The 14,780-nt window shown below is 42.0% G+C and overlaps 1 long non-coding RNA gene across 3 annotated transcripts in view; it reads left to right on the top strand.

The window, feature by feature from the left end:
* Positions 1-14,780, top strand: part of LOC122791131 — a 1,637,998-nt gene that overhangs the window by 674,757 nt on the left and 948,461 nt on the right. Inside the window, exons 3-4 of one of the 3 annotated variants that reach the window (XR_006363113.1) lie at positions 7,966-8,043; positions 8,744-8,782. The exons of the other annotated variants lie outside the window; for them this stretch is intronic. This is a non-coding gene — a long non-coding RNA (uncharacterized LOC122791131). Of the gene's footprint in view, positions 1-7,965; positions 8,044-8,743; positions 8,783-14,780 lie in introns of those variants that run through there. 3 annotated transcript variants of the gene reach the window in all.

Here is a 14,780-nt window from a genome sequence, read left to right as displayed (position 1 = left end):
GCTAGAGCTTCGAGAGGCGGGTCACCTTCATCGGCTCCACTGTCTTCGGAGCCGATGAGAGTTGCCCACTCAGACTCTTCCCCTTCGGCGCCGAAGTCCACTTCGGCTCCGAGGGAAATTGCAATGGTTGTGGAGTCTCCCTCGGCACCGATATTTATCGAGACGATTCGGAGCCGGTCCCCCAGTCCTTCAGAACCGGTGGAGAAGTCGACTCGAACCCGTTCGATCTCTTCTCGGTCTTCGAGGATGTCGGATTTGGACATTGACAGGGTACTTTAAAGGCTGTTTCAGTCTCCAGTCTTCCAAAAGTTGGTTTCGGCTCCAGCCCAGTCAGCTCCGGAGCCGATTACCCACCCTGTTGTCTTGGTTCCTCCTCCAACAGCCTCGGCACCATTGGAGTCGGTGCTGGTGGAGCCGATGGAGGTTTTCGGGTCGGCTCCGACCCTTGCTCCAACCCCGACCTTCGGGTCGGAGTTCGGTACACGGACCTCCTCGGTCGGCCCCGGGGGTGATTCTTCGGGACCGATGTTTTCGGTTCTGAGCCTCCCTCTCGGTGCGTCGGCTGCAGGAGTGCTGTCTACTGTTGCGGCCTCGGGGGTCAGACCTTCCCAGGACTCTGGGGGTCCGGCCTTCAGGGCCATGAGGAGTGCTTTGGCCAAATCTTCTTTGGCCACCTCCACCATCTCACCGGCACCTTCCCTTGGCATGGAGACTGGTTTCTTTGTAGTCCCCCTGTCTCAAGACAGTGGAGCCCTGGGGCCTGAGGTCACCCCCATTGGGGGTTCCCCTCTTCCTGAAGGTCCCTCCGAAGCGTCCTTGGAGGAACCTCCAAGGAAGAGACAGTGCAAGAGGAAGCACGTTGACTCCCCTGATGAGTCTCTCACCTCGGACACCGACCTCGATGATGCGGAGGGGTCCCCCAAGTTGTCCTCGGATGATGTCTCCTTTGCGCACATTTTGGAAATCCAGAAGCAACGAGGCGACTGGCAGTCCAAACCCCCTTCCACTGAGGAGTCGGTATTCCTCAAGGCCTTTGGGGCTCAGCCCTCGCCTCCTGGGTGTCTCCGCCGTTCGATGAGCTCCTGGATTTGATCTCTCGAAGGGCGTGGGAGCACCCGGATTCTGTGGAACCGGTGCCAGCTCGCCCTAATAAATTTCTTTCAGCCCCCCCGAAAAGGATTTCCTCTCCACAGGTGTGGCTGTAGATGCCCTGGTGGTGGCATCTGCTACCCAACAAGATGTGGCAGAGGCTTCGATGTCCATCCATCCTCCTAATAAAGAGTCCAGGAGCATGGATCGGTACGGGAAGCGCACCCTTACTTCAGCAGCCTTTACTTTAAGGTCTCTGAATTATCTGACGCACTTCACCAGACTTCAGAGGGATCTGATCAAGGAACTTTCAGATACCCTCTCTGGTAATCTACCTGAGCAGTTGGCCCAGACGGTTAGCTCTCAGTTGGCTACCCTATCATCGATATCGAACTCGTCCGTGAGGCTCATTTTGTATGCAGCCGAGGGGGCGAGTAGAGCGGCGGGAACAGGTGTTGCTCTACGGAGACAAGCCTGGCTTCGCCTGTGTCATTTTGCGGAAGCCTTCAAGTCTTACTTTGCCGACGCTCCCTTTGATGGGTCCTCTTTGTTTGGACCCAAGGTAAAGGACACCTTGACTCGCTGTGAACAAGAGGGTAAGACTTTGACTGCCGTAGGGGCATGGTTTTCCACTCCCTTCAGGCCTTATCCCAAGGCTAGAAGAGGGGGGAAAATGTGGTTCCATAAATCTCAAAAGACTTACTCCTCACAGCAGGGCGATCCCCCTTCTAGAGGCAGAGGAGGGGGAAATTTTTCAGGAAGACGCCGTCCCGGAGGCGGCGGAGGCCCCCGCAACACTGGAGACCACGAGTCCTTTCGTGGCTCCTCAACTTTCCAGCAACCCTGAAGGATTGCCCGACTGTGCAGCTCCCGAGCCAGTCGGGGGTCATTTTTCGAAGCACCTAAAGGCCTGGGAGAATATCACTCAGGACCGATGGGTGCTCCGAATCATCGCCGGAGGTTACACCATCCCCTTTTCTCAACCCCCCCCCACCATCCCAAAAAATCCTGGACCCACCACCCAGTCAACGGGATCTTGCAGCCATCGAAATCTCAAAGCTGCTTCAAAAAGGAGTCATCCAACCGGTCCCCGTAGGCCAGACCAGATTAGGGACTTACTCAAGATTCTTTTTGGTGCCAAAAAAGACCGGGGACTTGAGGCCCATTTTGGATCTCAGCAAGCTAAATCGATCAGTCAAAAAGTCCAAGTTCCGGATGGTCACCTTGCAATCCATTCTCCCGCTGCTGGAGAAAGGTGTTTGGATGTGCTCCATAGATCTCAAGGACGCCTATTATCACATCCTGATAGATCAGGCATCCAGGAGACACTTGCGCTTCAACCTGGGAGGCAGTCATTTTCAGTTCCGTGCGCTGCCCTTTGGTCTCACCACAGCCCCCAGGGTGTTCACCAAATGTTTGGCGGTGGTGACTGCTCACCTGAGAAGTCTAGGATTCCAGGTGTTTCCATACCTAGACGACTGGCTCCTAACTGCCACCTCCAGGCGTCTACTCTTACAAAACCTAGCAGCCACTATATCTCTAGGCAACTCCCTAGGAATCACCTTCAATTGGGCAAAGTCTGTGTTGCTGCCATCTCAGCGCATACGGTTTATCAGAGTAGAGATAGACTCAAAGCAAATGCGGGTCTATCTTCCTACAGAGAGGACAGAAACATTACAGTCTCAAGTTCGAGCCTTGCTTCTCAAACGCCGAGCCCCAGCCAGGATGGTCGTACAACTGTTAGGTTCCATGTCGGCCACCGTTCTCCTAGTCCCCTTGGCAAGATTACATATGAGGATTCTCCAGTGGCTCCTGTCAGTCCAGTGGTCTTATCAGGATCTCCCTCTCAGTCACCTCATTCTGATCACAGAGACGTGCAAACAGGACCTTCGTTGGTGGCTTCTTTCCTCCAACCTGGATCAGGGGCGACCCTTCGTTCCACCACCTCCAGTGGCCACATTGACTATGGATGCCTCCCAGACGGGGTAGGGGGGACATTACGGGCAGGTCAGTCCAGGACAAGTGGCATTCCGACGAGAGTCTCCTCCACATCAACATACTAGAAATGAGGGCGGTGCTTCTATCTCTGCAAGCGCTACACGATTACCTCCCTCCGGGCATGATTGCCATCCAGTCCGACAACATGTCAGTAGTCTGGTACCTGAACAAGCAGGGAGGGACCAGATCCTACCCCCTTTGCAGAGAGGCCATGAAAGTATGGGATTGGGCGATTGCAACCAAATGTTTTCTGGTAGCAACACACATTCCTGGGAGATCCAATGTGATAGCCGACAGACTGAGCAGAACTATTCTCTCCCCTCACGAGTGGTCTCTGAACGACAGAGTGGCAACTCAGATTTTCAGAAGATGGGGAACTCCTTGTTGCGACCTTTTCACAACCCCCCTCAACACGAAATGCCAACAGTTCTTCTCTCTCACCCCAGTTCCGGGGGAGATTCCCAAGGATGCCGTAGTCCAAGCTTGGCCCACCGGCCTGCTATACGCCTTTCCACCGGTTCCCCTTCTTCCCAAGGTGATCCAGAAGGCGATTCGCTTGGAGAGCAAAATGATTTTAGTTGCCCCATACTGGCCTCGTCAAGTCTGGTTTCCCTTTCTTCGGAAATATGCACTGGACGGTCCATGGTTCCTGGACCAAGTTCCAGATCTCTTGACCCATCAGTCGGGACAGCTTCTTCAGTCCCTCCACTCGTTGAGGTTAACAGCTTGGCTCCTCCTCTTCTGACCATAGTCAGGAACCATGCTTTGGACCCGGAAGTCATACATATCTTGTCCTCGGCCCATAAGACTTCTACTAAGAAAATGTATAACAGCAAATGGAAGAGATTTGCTATTTGGGCCCAACTCCGGGGATTAGATCCCATAACTGTCCCGGTGTCAGAGGTTCTGAAGTTTTTAGCTTCTCTGTTCAATCAAGGTTCTTCGGTCTCTACCATCAAGGTTCAATTGGCAGCTATTTCCAATTTTCATGCGAGCATAGAACCACCTTTGATGAGCAACAAGTTGTGTAAAGCATTCATGAAAGGTGCTGGGCTGCTTCGGCCCCCAATATATCATCCCGCTCCACCGTGGGACCTTAATGTTGTGTTAGGTGCTTTGACCTCTTCCCCCTTTGAACCGGCAGCAACTTGTGACTTGAAATTTCTTTCTTGGAAGACTGCTTTCTTAGTTGCAATTACATCAGCCAGAAGAGTTTCGGAACTTCAAGCCCTATGTGTCAAACCACCATACCTGGTTTTTCACAAGGATAGAGTATCCCTCAGACCGAATCCATCCTTTGTTCCTAAGGTTTGTTCTAGTTTTTGTCTGCAACAGTCATTGGAACTTCCAGTTTTCTTCCCAAAGTACTCGAATAGAGTGGAATACATCTTTCACACCTTGGATGTTCACAGACAATTGCGCTTCTATTTGGATAGGACGCACCAAACACGGAAAACAGATCAGTTGTTTGTGTCCTTTTCGGACAATAAATTGGGCAAAGACGTCACGAAAGTCACTATTGCCAAGTGGATCAGAGACTGTATCAGTCATACTTACCTCATTTCTAATAAAGAGCTTACAACTACAGTGAAAGCTCATTCTATCAGGGCTATGGCTACTTCAGCAGCTTTTCATTCTAAGCTTGCTATTAGTGACATTTGTGCTGCAGCTACATGGTCTTCTCCTCACATCTTAATTTCTCATTACAAATTGGACGTGGCATCTCGAGGGCGAGCTTCCTTCGGTTCCACAGTTCTCAGGAGTGTTTTCCAGTGAGACACCCAGGAATCAGGTGCTAGGGACGCTGTCCCATCAGTACAGAATGTAGGCGAGATAGGATCACATAACATCTTTTAGTTATGTACTTACCATAACTTTAGATGTATGGGATCCATCTCGCCTACATTCCTAATAACCCACCCTCCTTCCCCCTGCCTTGAAGATCAGAAGAGACCGGGCGGTTCGAGTTTAGCTGTTTCATCTTGAAACACTTGGCAATATTATATCAACAGTCTATGTGTGTGTGCATGTGTGCGGACAAACAAGATCTGGGGAAGCAGTGGTGGTGCATCCTGGGATGTGGGATAGCTCAGCCAATAAGAGACTTCGTTCTATAGTATAGCGTGCCGAGTCTGAGCCGAGGATTGGCTCCGAACCCATCAGTACAGAATGTAGGCGAGATGGATCCCATACATCTAAAGTTATGGTAAGTACATAACTAAAAGTTTTACATACATATAAAGTTATTTGCAAATGTATATATAGCTATGTTATCACAAGCATATGCTGAGACTTAGATAAATTTGCTTATGCTTATAGTTGGTTTTCATCGTCTCTTTGTATATATTAAGATATCCTACTTTTTAAACAGTCTGCATCTATGATAGCATTAATATTTATACCTGTGTAAAAATTGTTTCCTTATGCAGCATTCGTATTTATGTGCTATATGCTGCGTGACACATACAATTTGCATTTAACATATTTATTTATTTACTGCTTGTTCACCTGGTAAGTGGACTCGTCTATTGGCCCTTTTCAGCCATGACTCAAGTCCAAAGACCATAAATACATCATAGTCTTTTGATCAACAATATTATATACAAAATGAGTACATAGCAAAATTCAAAACATAGTAAGACTGAATGCAGATAGAGTGGCATTAAAAGATCCAATCAGAGTGCATTAAACAAAGAAACTACAAAATGCAAGGTAAGCAGTGCATAAAACACAGTGCAATTATACATACTGTATAATATATAAACTCCTATATATATATATATATATATATATATATATATATATATATATATATATATATATAGATATATAGATATATATATATTGATAGATAGATATATGTGTGTGTGAAATATTTGCATAAAAGATATCACATTAAAAGGCTGGGAAACGTTTATTAAATGTATTCTAGTATTCATGATATAGGATGGTAAGTTACCTACCTAACCATTGTAATGTTAACAGTAGCAGGTAGATTCAGTAAAGAAATGTTCTTTAATTGCACCTTTGAAGCTTTTATGGTTTCTAGATTTTTGAAGTCTGTAGTCGGGTGGTTTCAGGTAGCAGATCCTAGTCTGTAGAAGGCAGTTTTAAATGGAGGGAGTACTATAATGAAACTGTTATCCTGTGTACTTCACTCTTAAAGGGGGCAGTGACTGTGTTTTAGCACCTTATAAATTAGAGTACTTAGGAAATAAAGTGGCCCTATAACTGCGGTCGTGGTGCTGCGGTATTGTTGTCGCCTCACTGTAAGACGTTGTTCTGTTCGATTCTCAGCTAGAGTGTCTTCTGTGTGGAGACATGCGTGAATGGGTGTATCTTTGTTGAAGGTTGTGTGTCAGGGTCGGCATCTCGGCATGTAAAAATCTACTGCCAATCATTAGCGGACCGGAGTTCCGCTGTGGCGACCCCTAACCGGGAAAAGCCAAAAGACACAACACAACAAGGAAATAAAGTGGCAAATTGCAATGGTGTATCTGGGGGTCTGCCAACAGAATGAATTGGCAAATTTTATTCTCAGCAGTGGTCTGAATGCATAAAGAGAAAAGGAAGGCCATATTCAAGTTTGGGTATTGAAATACTTTTAAAAATGGCCCTGCAAGTAGCAGGTGAAAGATGGTGAATGATCTTGTAACAGTTTTAACTGAGCAAGGACTTTATTATTTACAAAATCTGTGCGTGTGTGTGTGTGTGTGTGTGTGTGTGTGTGTGTGTGTGTGTGTGTGTGTGCGTGTGTGTGTGTGTGCGTGAGTGTGTGTGTGAGTGTGTGTGTTTGAGTGTGTGTGTGTGTGTGTGTGTGCGTGCGTGCATGTTGTGTGTGTGTGTGTGTGTGTTTGGTAAAGGAAAGGGTAGGGATGAGTATTAGGTCTAAGTACCTCTGTTCCGTGACATGAAGTATTACGTTCAAATTAAGATCTGTTAAGGGAATAGGTGGAATAGTGGGTAATTTCTTGTCTGAGGCAAAGACCATGGCATTGGTTTTCTTAGGTTTAATTAGTACTTTTAGTAGTGAAACAGGTGCATAACTGAGTGAAATTGTTCTGCAACTTGGTTTGCAGGTCAGAGTGGCTGGTACTGGATTGCTGGAGCAACATATCATTTGCGTACATTCTTAATTTAAGATTTTGTAGTTATAAGGGGGGATCATTAGCAAAGACAGAGAGAAGAGAAGAAGAGAAGAGAAGAGAAGAGAAGAGAAGAGAAGAGAAGAGAAGAGAAAAGAGAAGAGAAGAGAAGAGAAGAGAAGAGAAGAGAAGAGAAGAGAAGAGAAGAGAAGAGAAGAGAAGAGAAGAGAAGAGAAGAGAAGAGAAGGCACTGTTACAGAGTTGGAAGGCTTTGTCTTTTATATAGCTGCAAAACCAGTAGATGGTGTTATCTCCATAATTGAGTCTTTTGACTTTGCTAAAAAAAGGGTATGGTTGACCATTTCAAAAGCCCTTGTCATGTCAATAAAGAGATCTTCAGTAGTAAGTCCCTCATTCAGGATCATACCTCTCAACTTCTTAACATAATAAATCGGACAAAGCCAAAAACAATGCTGGGACAAAGGCCCAAAATCAAGGACTGATTTTAAATATTGCTCTTTGATAGAATAACAGGTTTTGCATTCATAGGTTTGAATCCTGTTTCCAGTACCTTCGAATCATTTCTCCTAGGGTATGTGTGATACAGCTGCACTCTGAAATAAATGTCTCTGTCTGCAAAATTTAACTTAGGCTTGTATGACACTGCTTGATAATGTGCTTACTTTTTTTTACTACATTCTGAACGGAGTTAGCATGACATTAAATAACGTTTAACCTCATAACATAGAATCACCATTTGCAAGTCAAATTTCTTGTCATTTTATTCATGTAGATGCAGAGGAGCATAGTCTTAACCACTGACTGTGCATCGAGTGGATGCACACACTTGAGGAGCAGCAAAGAGAGTGAGGTATGTGTTATCTTCAGCCTTATTTTTCCACTATACAGCCAATAGCATGAGTCCATCTCCAGTATGAGAATGTTATTCAGATTGCATCCATGCATGCAAATTTGACGACAAGCTTCCCATAATGCATCCACAAGGTATACCTTCTAAGTGTTAATCCACTGTACTTACCTTTTGCTATGCAACTTTTTTTGCATAAATTGCATTTGTACGTCGTTCCAATTATAAAGGCTTATTATGAGGTTAGAAAATATTTGCTGACACACCCAAATGATAGTCGTCTGTGTTCTACTTATACCGAGTTCTAGGTATATATTTCTTGCATATAAGTTGTATGTATTTGCTGTACAACACTACTTTTAATATTTCTGCTACCATAATAGCATATAGTAAGCGATTTGTATATATGGTAGTGGTTTTCAGCTTAATTCTTGGTGTTCATACCTTGCTTATTTGTGCATTGAACAGATGTCTGTACACAGTATTAGTGGTGAGGACAAGGTTGAATTGCTTGAACTCCACTCTTTTCACACTGATTTTTAGGTGCACAATGAATCTCTGAACCTATGTGATGATTAAATATTTGGTAGACAATAATTACACAAATCATGTGTAGGAAATGTTGATGTTGTCAATTGCATGTATCCTATATTGTGTTTCTCTTTCATTATGTTGAGATGCAATGTATTTATACTCATTACAGGGAGTGCCTTCTATGTGGAGTCTGCATGTCCTCCCCGCGGTTGGGTGGGCGTTCGAAAGACATGTGTAAATGGGCGTGCCTTCGTTGAAGGTTGAACGTTGAGCTGGCACCTCGGCGTTCGTCAAAATCTATTGCTGTGGCGACCCCTAACCGGGAAAAGCCAAAAGACAACAACAACAAGGTATGGCTGTCATTGTTCCTTGATGTTTGCAAACCTTACTGTATGTAACTAAATATTGTAATGCAGTACTTGTACCTTGGACTATAATAATCCATGCCATGTGGATTACATACTGCTAGATTAAGATATATACATGTATATACATATATATATATATATATATATATATATATATATATATATATATATATATACCACTGTAATGTGCATATGGCTTCTATGCAGACATGTGTACATATTGATAGTGTATTACACATGTTAAGGGGTTCGGAGGGTGGCCTAATGGTTAAGGTGTTTGCCTTACAAACACAAGGAACAGGGTTTGAATCTCACAGGGGATAATTGGCTAGGTTTAAAATGGCTTACAAGGGCAGTTAGCCTAGTACTAATCTATGAACCTATGTTAATATACATGTCCAATTTTCCTTATGTATACTATGGCTGCATTGCTTTGTATGGCTGTACATTTGCATGCCCCTAACATTGCAGACACAAAATTCACCTGCTGTAATGCTATAGTATGAATAAGTAATTCTCCCACAGGTGGTGTTGCCAAAGTTACATATAGATGACTATCTTTTGATGAGTCATACACATTTATATGTTCTAATGTAATTTTCATTACCTGCTGATTAGCATGGCAGTATATATGGGTATGTGATATTCAACCCTACTTTAGTTATATACCTATGCTAACTGCTGTTTAACTGTTGCACATTACTGTGTTGTTTTTGTCATGTGCACACATACATGTTAATAGCCATCACCAATACACACTGCATGTGTCAGATGTTGTCCATTTGCTGCATATTTTTTTTAGGGGACTTGCAGTTCATCTTGTGTTGGGGACACATCCATGTGCAGTGCTTTCAGTTGCATATACTTGTCATGTTTTTTTCTGTAACAGCTTTTTCAGGGATGATTTACGTACTACTGTGGACACATGCTGTTCCATTTCCTTTGCAATTTCACATTTCATGTCAATTGTGTGGTTATGCATGATGAGTTTTTTGTATGTCTGGCTTGTGTGATGTCACTGCATGAACACCATTTGTGTTGCCTTTATCGTGGAATGTCTTCTTTGACATCAGGATCCAATTTCTTGTGTCCTAGTGGTTTGTATAGTTACTGGTTTATTACACAGCCACATTACTCTTTTGCTGCAGTACTGCTTGGCACTGTGCTTAGTTGTTTGCCTTTTGCATGCAGGGTTGGAGTTTCTAATGTGACCTCTGCTTTTCCTCGCCTACATTTCCTTGGCTGGATTTGATCAGGCTTGTTGTTGCATGACTTATACTTGCACTGCCAACAGCCTAGCGGTTGAAGTTTGATGTCCATTGTTTACTGCAATGCCAGGAATCCCCTGTGTCAACATCTACCATCAGTCATACTCCTTTTTGTATGACTGTCACACAGTTTGCAACATCTCAGCACTGCTTTGTGCATTGGTTAATAATATATTATTGAGATGCACCATGGCTAGTATGCATCCCTACCCTGACTGTCATCTTTCCTTTACCCCTGCATTTCCGTGTTATGTTATGTAGTACTTGTATGTTTGTACACACACTGTCCCCTCCTCCTCTTTCTTTGTCTTTTCTATACCTTATATTCACTAAAAACTAAAAAAAAATTGGGGCCTATTACCAACAAAACTATTTGCCCATGCTCCTTTGACCATCCCTCTGATCTTCCTATTCTGTTATCCCTCTTGTGTGCCTCTCTTCTTCACCCTCATGCCACATCTGCTTTGCCATCAATATATTTCCTTGAGTGTGTGTATTATTTGTGTTCACGACACATATCCCTCACCCATTGTTAGCTGTTGTTGGCACTGGTGATGTGGTTGTGGATTCCACTTCATCTTAATTTATAATTTTTTATTTAAATTTTTGCTGACTCTGACAGATTCCACAAATGATAATGTGTATGCTTATATGTATCCTTGCGGTTTGAGATGATAGATGTAATGTACTCCAGACATTTGTCATCTTATGGGACTATTTCTGATGCATATTTGTGCTCGGTAGTGTTTTTCACATATTACTGACATGTTCCTTTGAGATTGTCTACCGTACACACATGTGAATTGATAATACAGACATATCACTTTACAGATGAGTTTTCCGTGGTAATTTAATTTTCCAACACTTGAATGTACTTGCACTGACCTTGTTGTTGATTTGTTGTGACCACATTGTGCTGAGTTATGCTCATTAGATTGGGACACATTTGCATATTACTTTAGTTACTGCAAATCTTGCACAGAACTTGGCTCAATCTACCAAATTCTGTGAAGTTTGTAGAATCTGGCCCTAAGACTCTTGATAGAACTGTTAGAGCAAGATTTAGCCTGAGAATTGAACTATTCTTAGAAAAAGGTCTCTGAAAAATCTAAATAACATAGTATCAAATGCACAGACATTAAAATAGTATGATGTAAAAAGACAGTTATGTTGTAAATAGAGGCCAGTCAGAATGGTATAGGAACTATGACTATAACAAAATAGATCACTTTCCTAGGGTTCAAGAGCATTTACTAATGCATAGAACAGATGTGTACAGAAAAAAAGAACTGTTAGCAATAGTGTATAGATGTGAGAAGTTCCATGCCTTTGGATGATCAAATAGAAACAGACAACATACTCCGGCAAAATCTACATACAAGGAAAATCCAACACTACAGGGGAGGTTACTTAATTTACAGAAGTATAGTCTGAAAGTGAAATTAGGCCAGCTAAGGTAATATACTTACCAAATATATCAAGCAAATAATATTTACTTGTGAGGCATGAATATTTGCTAGAAGAATTAAAGATTCCTTAGATAATGTAGTTACAATGACAGAATTAAAAAAGCCCAGAGGTGCTCTAATACTGACTTAGAAAGTCAGTTGCTGAATGAAGTTAGAGTGAGAGACTTCCCTGAGCAAAATTCACAATTAAAAAATACATTCATTCTTATTTTGCTTTCTGTGAATAATTATGTTGTACCCATTGCGTAATGTGCAATGCCTTCAAAATAGTAGTTGCAATCAACTGAGAAGACAACTGCTTGACAAGAATCATATCTGTAGTAATAAAGTACAAAGGAAGTACAGAAAATATGATATACTGATGAGAATGTTGACTAAAATAGAACAAATGCTGAGTGGTGCTATGTGCAAATAATATTACAGTAGCAAAGGAAAATATGCTACCATTCTGGAAAGACAAAGGAATTGACTGGGCATAGATTTGTTTCTGTTCTTTGCATGAGTAGAAATTCAGATATATGTCCAATATGCATTATTTGCAGCCCAGAGAGAGCTATCAGAACAGTGAAAACTCTTGTGAGAAAGAGCAGTATCTATAGGTAAGAGCATTGCCATATCAACATTTTAGAATATGGGAATACCCTATTGCAGTGACTCAGACTTTCACAAGTTTAGCTGTTAGGTCATAAGGCTGGAAAGACATTTGCAGATTTTTACTAGGTGTTTGTTTTCTTTTATTATTTCAGCATTGTATTTTGTGATACATTGGACTGCCTGGAGTCGGTTCTGGGTGAAAAAAAAAAAATACCTGATTTACGTATCTTACTGATATCTCAATTTAATAGAAAATTAAAGGAAATGATAGAGAAAAATCATCAGTTATAGAAATGCTTTTAAGGCAAAAATGAAAGGAAACTAGGGAATGTGGAAGATGGGAAGCTGTATAGGAGGAATTGTAAACATTTCTATAAAACAAACATTTCAAAGATTGATGAAGATGTGCAACCAAAATTGTTACTAGCTGCAGAGAGAGTCTTTTCTGGTTGTGTACCCAGATAAAGTTATGGGGCAGCGATAAATTTCCCAAAAGGAAGGCTAACTATTGAGAGAGAGTAGCCCAATCAATTGCTATAGATTTGTAAGACCATTGTTGAAACTGGCCAGATATATGAACATTTTCAAAGCTGATTGTGATATAAAAAAGTAGAACATCTGTATTTATTGAGGAATGTACTAAATGTGAAAAAGAGCTGATTTTTATTTTTTAAAAAAATCACATGCTTAGTGTAAAGTTGATTTAAAATGGGCAATAACAATAATGCCTGTAGTTGTATAAATGCTTGCAGTCACATAATATAGCTGTCAAATAAGCATACTGCTTAACTAGAATTAAGTGGGACGTAGCATGTTGGTGGATATAGCTTTAAGTTGGCTAGTGCTTAGTTACAAGAAGTTTCATGTCATTTGGTACACATTTCCTAAAAGGTAGTCAGAGGAAAGGTCTCACATAGGCTGGAAGCATACCCAGAATGATTTTTTTGTTTATGGAACATTCTAATGAACTTCAAATGTTACAGGATTACTGTAGAAGTAAGCCTTAAGGGCAGTGTAGTAATACAACCACAGCCGGCCAATATCAACTTTTGAAATTTCCAGTTAATTAATTAGTTTATTTATTGTTGTACTTGTTAGCCTTACTTGGCAAAATCCATTTTCAGAAGAGGCTTTAGGAGAAAAGCTCCAGAAGAGTATATCTGTTCAAGTATATTGAAAATGAGAAAAGGTAAATAGTTAAAAATCAAATGAATAGGTTATGTGAATATAAATGATTTGGGGCTGAAACCAAGCAAAGCAAGACAGTTTATTTTACCATAATACAAAATAAAATAAATAGATTGATAATAATTTATCTTAAAACAAATAAAGTGTATCTAGCTAACCACTCCTACTTAATTCACCAGAATACTTTAAGTGCTGAGGTTTACTCAGTTTTGGATGATTGCACTTAGGGGAGGGGAGGGTCATAGGTTAACAACTCAAGGACATAGTGCATTTGTTCAGGATGAGGTGAAAGGAGGCTTACTGTGCTATGGAAACCTACATTAAAGAGAACAAGAATTCTAGTTTGTGGAATATTTTTGACATATTGATAAAAGAGGCAATGCTTTTTTACAGCTTTTCTGAAACAACTAATGATTTATCCTACATGATTAGGGAGCTTATTTCACTGGAAAGCAAACTCTTATCTGGTAACCATGTCTTCTGTTTAGTACAGACATTAAGTTTGCTTAGAATACAATATATCAAAGAATGGAGCTGCCTTCCCATTTTATGCTATTGCACCAAATTATCAAAGTAAAAGCATATTTTTTCTGTATTGAGGAGAGTGTCTAAAAAGAAACTGCTGGTAATTAACCCTGTTTTCCAAATTTTCAGATCAACCCAACATGAAATCAAAGATCTTAGGCCTTAGACACATGCCCTATATGGACAGATTAAAAAAACTCCAGCTATACTCTGTCTCTTATCGCCTACTTAGAGGTGATCTCTGCTTGACCTACAAAGCCATGTCTGACCCAGAGCTGCTAGATATGCTACACAGAAAGAAATCCCAATCCCTCCATGCCACATGTTCCAGGGACCTAAACCTCATTACCACAATAAACAGAACATGGTGGAGGGACAGGTTCCTAACCCAGAGACTTCCAATACTCTGGAACAAACTTCCCATTCACATCAAGCAGAGCACTTCACTGGCCCTCTTTAAGAGAAATCTTAACGAGTGGAATGGCAATAGGAAGTTCACCCCGGGGGTCACTTCAGTGGCCTTGCTTGACAGGGGCATTGGGAACTAACTTTGGGTGGCATGATGCCAGGGAATCTTCTTGGGCTAGGCTTATATAGGCTCCAGGGCCATTAGCCTAGTACACACATATGAACCTATGAACCTAAGCTGTCTAGAGCCACAGAGTGGCATGTGCCATATCATTTATCATTTGCAAACATGTGCAGTCTGTTTTATATTGCTTCTAGTTTCCAATACACTATTCCTTTTGGATTGTCCAAAACTATGGAACTAGGTAGTAATTTAGGCATACACA

The sequence above is a fragment of the Protopterus annectens genome, chromosome 1.part2, assembly GCF_019279795.1.
Source record: "Protopterus annectens isolate FY-2018-M chromosome 1.part2, PAN1.0, whole genome shotgun sequence".
Classification (NCBI taxonomy): Eukaryota; Metazoa; Chordata; order Ceratodontiformes; family Protopteridae; genus Protopterus; species Protopterus annectens.
The sequence above is the reverse complement of the archived record's forward strand: the minus strand, read 5'-3'. Positions and strand labels throughout refer to the sequence as shown.